Source organism: Lolium perenne, chromosome 6 (assembly GCF_019359855.2).
Source record: "Lolium perenne isolate Kyuss_39 chromosome 6, Kyuss_2.0, whole genome shotgun sequence".
NCBI lineage: Eukaryota > Viridiplantae > Streptophyta > Magnoliopsida > Poales > Poaceae > Lolium > Lolium perenne.
Genome location: NC_067249.2, coordinates 152,169,785 through 152,178,409, shown reverse-complemented (window position 1 = coordinate 152,178,409; position 8,625 = coordinate 152,169,785). Strand labels below are relative to the sequence as shown.

At 44.5% G+C, this 8,625-nt stretch overlaps 1 long non-coding RNA gene across 2 annotated transcripts; it reads left to right on the top strand.

The window, feature by feature from the left end:
- Window positions 1-5,344: 5,344 nt before the first annotated feature.
- On the top strand, window positions 5,345-7,386 carry LOC127307196 (uncharacterized). 2 transcript variants are annotated; one of them, XR_011746593.1, is made up of 5 exons: window positions 5,345-5,678; window positions 5,768-5,864; window positions 5,946-6,106; window positions 6,992-7,065; window positions 7,235-7,386. It is a non-coding gene; the product is annotated as an uncharacterized lncRNA (long non-coding RNA). The 2 variants fall into 2 exon arrangements; XR_011746592.1 differs by having other exon boundaries at window positions 5,351-5,678; window positions 5,952-6,106; window positions 7,235-7,382.
- Window positions 7,387-8,625: the final 1,239 nt, after the last annotated feature.

The following is an 8,625-nucleotide window of genomic DNA, read 5'->3' as shown; positions in this document are numbered from 1 at the left end:
AAGAGATAGTGAAATACAGGTGGTATGAATATATATTAGCAGTAGCAACGGTGCCAGAAATTAGCTTGCTGGCGTGTAGTTGATGGTGGTAGTATTGCAGCAGTAGTAACACAGTAAAACAGTAAACAAGCAGCGATAGCAGTATTTAGGAGCAAGGCCTAGGGATTACACTTTCACTAGTGGACACTCTCAACATTGATCACATAACAGAATAGATAAATGCATACTCTACACTTTTGTTGGATGATGAACACATTGCGTAGGATTACACGAACCCTCAATGCCGGAGTTAACAAGCTCCACAATTAATGTTCATATTTTAGTAACCTCATAGTGTAAGATAGATCAACATAACCAAATAGATCACATCAATACCATCATAGTAATAGTTAACTTCACAATCTACAAGAGATCATGATCATAGCCTACGACAAGAACCACATGGTGCACACACTAGTCACCTTTACACCATGCAGGAGGAATAGAATACTTTAATAACATCACTAGAGTAGCACATAGATGAATTGTGATACAAAACTCATATGAATCTCAATCATGTAAAGCAGCTCATGAGATTATTGTATTGAGGTACATGGGAGAGAGATGAACCACATAGCTACAGCGAAGCCCTCAGCCTCGGGGATGGATTACTCCCTCCTCATCATGGAGGCAGCGATGGCGGTGAAGATGGCGGTGAAGACTGCGGTGGAGATGGCTCCGGGGGCAATTCCCCGTCCCGGCAGGGTGCCGGAACAGAGACTTCTGTCCCCCGAATTGGAGTTTCGCGATGTGGCGGCGACCCTGGAGTCTTTCTGGAGTTTCGTCAAGCGGTGTCGAAGTTTTAGGTCACGACGGCTTAAATAGGCGAAGAGTCGGAGTCGGAGGGGCCACGGGCTGCCCAAACCATAGGGGGGCGCGCCCCCCCCCTTGGGCCGCGCCGGGGTGTGGTTTGGTGGCCCTGTGCCCCTCCTCTGGTCCTTCTCGTGTGTTCTGGATGGTTCCGGGAAAAATAGGAACCTGGGCGTTGATTTCGTCCGATTCCGAGAATATTTCGTTACTAGGATTTCTGAAACCAAAAACAGCAGAAAACAGCAACTGGCCTCTCGGCATCTCGTCAATAGGTTAGTTCCGGAAAACGCATAAAAATGATATAAAGTGTGAACAAAACATGTTGGTATTGTCATAAAGCAAGCATGGAACATCGGAAATTATAGATACGTTGGAGACGTATCACCTTTCTGGAACCAAAAACAGCAGAAAACAGCAACTAGCCTTTCGGCATCTCGTCAATAGGTTAGTTCCGGAAAACGCATAATAATGACATAAAGTGTGAACAAAACATGTCGGTATTGTCATAAAACAAGCATGGAACATCAGAAATTATAGATACGTTGGAGACGTATCAAGGACTAGAGCTGCATGGCCTGGTCTAGGGACGGCTTTCGGGTGATCTGTCCTGTCGAAGGAGATACTTTGTTCCGACCAGTCGATGAATTCGGGTGTGTCGACCATAGCGACTTCTGCGTACTTCACTTCTCGCGAGAATTTCTTGATTTCCCTTTTTGAAAAGCTGGTTTTATGGATCATGCTGACCTGCCCGCGTGGTTCTGGGAATACCTCGGCTGGTACATACTCGTCCTTCTCCATTGGTTCATATGGCTCCGGCACGTACGGCTCCGGCACATACGGCTCTGCCCGATAGCTGTGGGATCTTACCCTCTTCTCCATCATGTGGACTCTTGATATAGCTTCACTCCTGAGGTCGTCGCAGAACTGTCGGATCTCCAAGAAGTGTCGGCAGTTCCTCAATAGGTGACTGGATTTCTCCCGACCGTCCTTTGGGTCGATATAGGAGTGGAGATAGCATGGTGCATCGAGTTGCTCCGTGGCCGATAAGTGCGGTCAACGGGCGCGGCCATGGATCGATTGCACGCCCTCCTGTTCCCGTTCGGACTGTCGAGGGTGAGGCGCTGCACGTTCTTCTTCTCCATGGTATAATTCCCTTCGCCTTTTCTTTCGTCCTGCTGCGGGATCGAAACTTCCTCGGCTGCCTCCATGCGTGCTTCCGGGTGGAATTCCCAAGGTTACTGCCAAGGTATCCTCTGCCGAAACCGAGGGGCCCGAACCGGACGTATCCGTCCTAGGGAGTCGAAGAAAGCCTCCGGAGTCGATGATGAAGTGGACCCCTCCAAAGGTGGTGGTCGTGTCGTCACGCGATTCCGCAGGAGTCGAGTGCGACGTCTTGAGGTGAGGTACGAACTCGTAGGATCCGCAACGAATCGGATCTTTTGGACCTGGAGGTGTTGGTGACTCGAGCACGAACGATGCAGATGTGACTGGTACTGCCGATTCCATGCCTTGTGCCGACAGGTTTCCCACACACGGCGCCAATTGTCGAGGGTGCTCCTCGGCAATGCCCTCCGATAGGGGCTTAGGGTTGATGGAATCCTGCAAGCTGACATGAGACATCGGTTCACAGAGAAGCGGGGAGAGCGATTTACCCAGGTTCGGGGCCCTCGATGAGGTAAAACCCTTACGTCCTGCCTGTCTGTTCCTTGATTATGATGAAAACAGGTTACAATGGGGTGCCAAATAGTTCGGCTGTGATCTCGTCGGGATGCTGGTTACTAGGGTAACCTAGTTCTAAGCTTCTGCTGGCTAGTATTGCTAAGATTGATTGTGTCCCTCGATAGCCCCTCTCCTGGCCTTTATATAGGTGGCCAGGTCCCGAGAGGTCTAATCGAGTACGAGTAGGTTTACAGTAGATCTATCTCCAATCTTTCCTTGTTCGGCTTCTTCCGTGTCTTGTTCTCCAAGTAATCTTCCGTCGTACCCCCCTCGTGGCCCATCTTGCCATCGGGTACCTTCATGGGCCTCCAATTGGACTGTGTACGGTAGAGCAACATTGGTTACCCGAAGGGTAATGCCCACGTCACAATCCCTACCATCCCCTTCAGCCTACAGCGGGGGAATTACTCACACATGGATGGGGGAAACATGGCTGGTCGATGGAGAGGCGTCGGTGGTGATGATGGCGATGATCTTCTCCAATTCCCCGTCCCGGCGAGGTTCCAGAACGGAGTTTCTGGTCCCGAGACGGAGTTTCGCGATGGCGGCGGTGTTCTGGATGTCTTCTAGCTATTTCGTCTAACCCCCGTGCGTTTTTAGGTCGAAACCCTTAAGTAGTCGAAAGGGGAGCGTCGGAGGCTGGCCGAGGCGCCGCCACCATAGGCCGGCGCAGCCTAGGGGCCCACCGCGCCGCCTTGTGGGGTGGGCGCCTCGTGGCCCCCCTTCTTCTGGTCTTCTGGCTCCGTCCCTCTTCTGTGAAAATAGGCCCATTGGAATTAATCCCGGGGATTTTCCTGAAAGTTGAGTTTCTGCACAAAAACAAGACACCAGGTGACATAGGCATCCCCAATGGGCCTGCCGATGATGGTACCCAGGGTTTACTAAAGGCCCACTACCCGAAGAATAAAAAGACTCGGAAGCCCAAGATATTATTAAGGAAAGCTAGAGTTGTAATAGGAAGCATTATTTGTAATCTTGCGGGAGGAGTTAGAGACCTTCCCGGACTCTGTAACTTGTACAATACGAATCCCTCGGCTCCGCCTCCTATATAAGGGGGAGTCGAGGGACGCAGAAGGGACCGATTCATTGTTTCTAAAACCCTAGTTTTCATATTCGTCGAGTACTTTCCGGCTGAAACCTTCGAGATCTACTTGCCCTCTACATCCAACTAAACCCTAGTGTCACACCCCAATTTTGAAACCTTGATTTATTGTCCTTAGTGCAAAAATTAGGGGGAACAAAAACTTTTTCTATAAACTAATTGGATGAGTTGCCTTGATCTGTTTGTTATGATGAATTGCTTTGACCTGTTGGTAGACGTATTGTCTTGTTTTGCTTGTTGAGTTTTGTCTTGAGCTAACCCAAAGAACAACACCTCTAGTGGTCAAACAAACAACTCACCAAAATAAAACACATGTGTGGCTTAGGAAGAATTGTTTTCCTTCTTACTACATCAAACCTCTCTCCTGATGACAACATGGGTGTGCCATCTTGATTTTTTCTCTTTGTGGTACAAGATAGCTCAATCATCCTTAATTCACAACTTGGTGATCTCAATGCATGGATCTCATCTGTGCATCTCCCTCTACAATTTCCACATCCTGCATGTCTCATTCTACCCTTGCATCACATATATTCAACTTGATCTTATACCCTATCCAATGATTCAACTCTAGATCACTTCCTTCACTTTTACCTCTTGTTTTTATTCAAGTTTTATCTTCACAAAACCAAGAGTGGGAATGATGGATACATTTTGTAGCCATCATCTACCCTTGAGAACACTTCTCCCTAAATTAGTTCTCCTTCTCAAAACCCTACTGCTTCCTTCTCTGGTTTTGACCACAAAACCACTTCTAGTTTTATTAAAGCTTCTCAAAATATTTCTTCAAAGAAAACAAGGAACTAAAATGGGTTTTGTTTTTCATCTCATTTCTGCCAAGTACTGATTTCTAAAACATTATTTTCTATCTTACTTTCTTTTCAGCAAAAGGCTTGTTTATGATACCTATACCATTTCTTGTTTTTCCTCTTGCTTATTTTACATTTGATAAAACTCTACTTTACTTGAGGAAGTAAGTAGAACATTTTAAACTCCTATGTTCCAATTAGTTCTCTCAACATTTTCAAATTCCATTCCACTTGAGTTCATTCCCAATTGTCCCTAGACAATTGAGGTGTTTCAAATACTTTTCAAACAAGTTCTATTTCAAATGACAACTCTTGCACATCTTGTGGACATCTCTGATCTACCCCATAATGTTCCTTCATCCTCCAACTCTTGATCAAGTAGATGATCTCTTGATACTTTCTATTGGACTCCCTTCAACTAAACCCTAGACTCAGGGAGTAATTCAAATCCCTCCCAATTGACCTCTTATTTGAAGAACAAGTTATATTTCATCATACCCATCTTGATCCTCTATTCTTTTCCATCACTACCTTGACCTCATGAATTGAAGATTTATGTCACCTTCATACTCCTTTTTATCTATATGTATCTACCCCTATCTTTTATCATCATCAAAGTCACTCTTTGACATTTTCTCCTCAACATCATGCACATATCTATTCACATGGATGTTGTGCATCTCTCTCACATTTCTCACTTGCTCATGACAAGAAAGGAGCCGGCCATGACTTGAAATTCGGCCAGCCCCTCCTCCTCATTTCCTTCTCTTGCAAGCCTTGCCTCCCAACTACCCCAACAAATAAATGGGCAGCCACCCACCTTGGCCAATCAAATAAGGGGCTGCCATCACTCCCTCCCTCTATAAAAACCCCTCCTTGGCCGGCCACCTCCCCCTTTGCTCTCATTTTTGCTCTCTCCACTCACACCCACTCCATCCCCTCCTTCTCCCACGAGCTGCTGCCCCTCCTTGCTTGCATGGCCGGCCATGGCCATGGAAACCTCTCCAAGATGCAACTCCCTCCTCCCTCAAGCTTTCCCTCACCATGAGAGCCTCCCTCTCCATCTTCTCCCCAACCTTAGATGGTTTAATCTCCTCTTCTTCTTCCTCCATTGCTAAGATTGGATCTTGATGCAGGTGCATGTTGGTCCAAGCATGGAGAAGCATGAGCAATCCTCAGATCTGAAGTTCTTGAGCAAAGTTCGTCCAAATCCCTGCAGTAATTTCTGTAATCTTGCTGTTTCAGATTCTGGTACGAACTTGTAAAATTCACCAAATCTCGTGCGCAGATCCAAATCGAGTGATTCAAAGTTCCGCAGATAGATACGGAAAAGATCTACAACTTGGCGTTGGTCTCATCCTCAAATTCGTTACGGATTGTCCGTGGTAAATAAAGTTCTGTAAACATGCAGATTCACTGTTTGTTAGATTTGTTCCGATTTACAAAACCTTTTTGAACAAACTCAGCTGTAGGTGAAAGCCCTCTTCAGTACCTTCATTTTGGCGGTGGTTTCACTTCGATTGACCTCCTGAAACTGAAATGGTTCACAGATCAAGATCTGATCAGATCTGACTTTGTCGAATTAAACCAGGAGCTTGGGAATGAATTTTTGAATGAAACCAATTGGGTAAGAACCAGCTTTTCAATACCTTTCATATGCAGCTGACCTCATATTTTTATGAGTTATGTAAGATTTTGGGTGAATTAAACTTGTTATGTGTGTTCTGCAGACATGGCTGTTAGCTTTTAAATCACCAAAAATCCATTTTTGAACCTAATTGAGTGATTCCAATTCTGTAAGATTACTGAATGTTTTCTTAATCTTCTCAAACAAGTTTCACACCTTTATCTGTTCTGTAACTCCAGAGAGAAAGCAAATGGTACAAACATGCAGTAACCTTGTCAATCCATTTGTGAGAGTTTCAGAAACAATTTGAACCCAAATCCAATTGTGTATGCATCTCTGTTTAATTATCTTTCAAATGCCAGTGGTCTCATATTTTTAGGATTTTTCTACGATTTATGGCTTACAGATCTTGTTTTCTGTACAGTCAGATTCAAAGAAATTCCTAAATTTGTAGGATTCATATTTTTGGGTGATTCCAATTGGGTTAGTCTTGTATTAGTACTGGCCATCTAGGAAAAATATTATTAGTCTATGTTCATACATTTCTGTTGCTGTTAGTAATGTATATGTGTGACATGCTTTGTTGAAGCAAAACTTTTCGGTTTATTTAAAACCCTTGACCAATTCTTTTTAGTAGAAATGGGCAACCTTTGTCTTATGCTTGCAAAACAAAACCTCTGCAAGTTAACATCAGCTCTTTTGTTTTGCTTAAGTCTTCAAATGGTAGGGCATATCATTTGCTTCCTATTCTTGTGTAGTGTTGTGTAAGCTTTACAAAATAGAGAGAATGATTTCCCGCTTTTCCAAAAATGTTTCAAAAAAATAATATGAATGTTTGTAATGCCCAACTAATGCACTTGTCCTCTTTATGATGTTATCTACCAGGGGATACTTAGTTGTGCCATGGTGATACCGAGAGAGGCAATTGCTAAGTTATGATACTCTCATACCTTTACTAGGTAAATAAAATGGGTTCTCTTTTAGTTGCTTTGTAGTATCTATAAGTTCTTTGTATGTTAGCCCGTAGTAAGGTGGTTAGCTATTGCTTGTTGATTGTTGAATGTTGCATGCTTGTTATGATTGGTGCAATGTGATTGATTGTGTTCCTTTTATATTTTCCGATGATAGATGCGAACGATTCCGGAGACGAAGAAGAAGTGGTTCAGACAAGGATTTTATTTATATTGACGGGATTCTTATATTGATGAAGTTGAAGAAGTCCAGGGACAAATAAGCCAAGGCAAGCCATCTTTTGATCTCTGATATGATGTCTCTTTGGATGTCATCTTGTGCTATTAATAGCATCTTGGTTCTATGTGTGATGATCTCCATATTGTTGTCATCTATGCTTGGATGCAAGCATGGTACCTCTAGTAGTTTTATCTTGTCAAGGTCTTGGTAATTGGTTGGGTGTATGGTATCATGGCCATTGCTATCCAACTTGCTTTCTATATTTAGCTTGAATATGTTCCACCTCGGGACAAGATTCATACTACACCCCCTTCTAGTGTAGATGTATCAATACCATGTTTTGGTGTATTCTCAAATTGTGATGAGTATGCCTGTTTTCCCTTAATGGTGTTGGTGTTGGTCAATTCTCATCCCTATCTATCTATTGATTGGGTTAGATAACACCACAAATCTGAAAGTATATTTCCTCTTGTGTTGTCATAATACATGCTTAGCTCAAGCAAGTATGATCCACTCCAATACCTCTTTTTCATACCCTCAATGGCGTGATGATCCTCATCTCGGCCATAGTGTTGTATTAGTTCAACTCATGAAACTTTAGATTGGGAACCCCTCAAGGTTTACCTTGTTGTAAATGTTTATGAAAACCTTGGGTGAGGCAATCTTACCCAAGCGTATGGTTTATGAAAGGAAAGGATCTTGACAAAGATGGTTGGAAAGAGGAAGGTGTGTGTGACTTGGGTTTTTGAGAAAAACGACACATGGTTCTTTGTATTCGCCCGGAACAACTAAACAGCGCAACCATAGCTACTCCAACGTGGGCACGGGGCTTAACTTGACGTTTGTTCTTCTTAGCATGAGGCACCGCACAACTATACAAGGGTACGGTTACCCCCGAGTCCGGGTTGTCATGGTTGGGACAATAGTATAACGGGAGGCCTTCGGGGCAGACCCGTCCGGAAGACACTATGGGTCTCCTGGCTTGGCGGTGGAGCCACGCTCTAGAGGAGGTGAGCTGCCACGGTGCCGGGGAGGTACATACTCCATAGGGTAGGACCTCGTGTTAAGTCGAATGGGCGAAAGGTTATGTCCGGGTATCCGTCGTGGCATATGTCGTTATGCGGGGATGATGCCCACACGATAGGTATCCGGATAGTTGTGGTGAAAGTGTGCAAACTCTGCAGGGTCAAAACTATTCGAATAGCCGCGTCCGTGGTCATGGACGGTTGGGATGGCCGTTACAGAGCTGTGTCGAGTTTTGGTTTTGAAAATGATTTCCAAAGGAAATGTGTGTTGGAAGTACCTGAAGGGTATGGAAAAGATGGTGT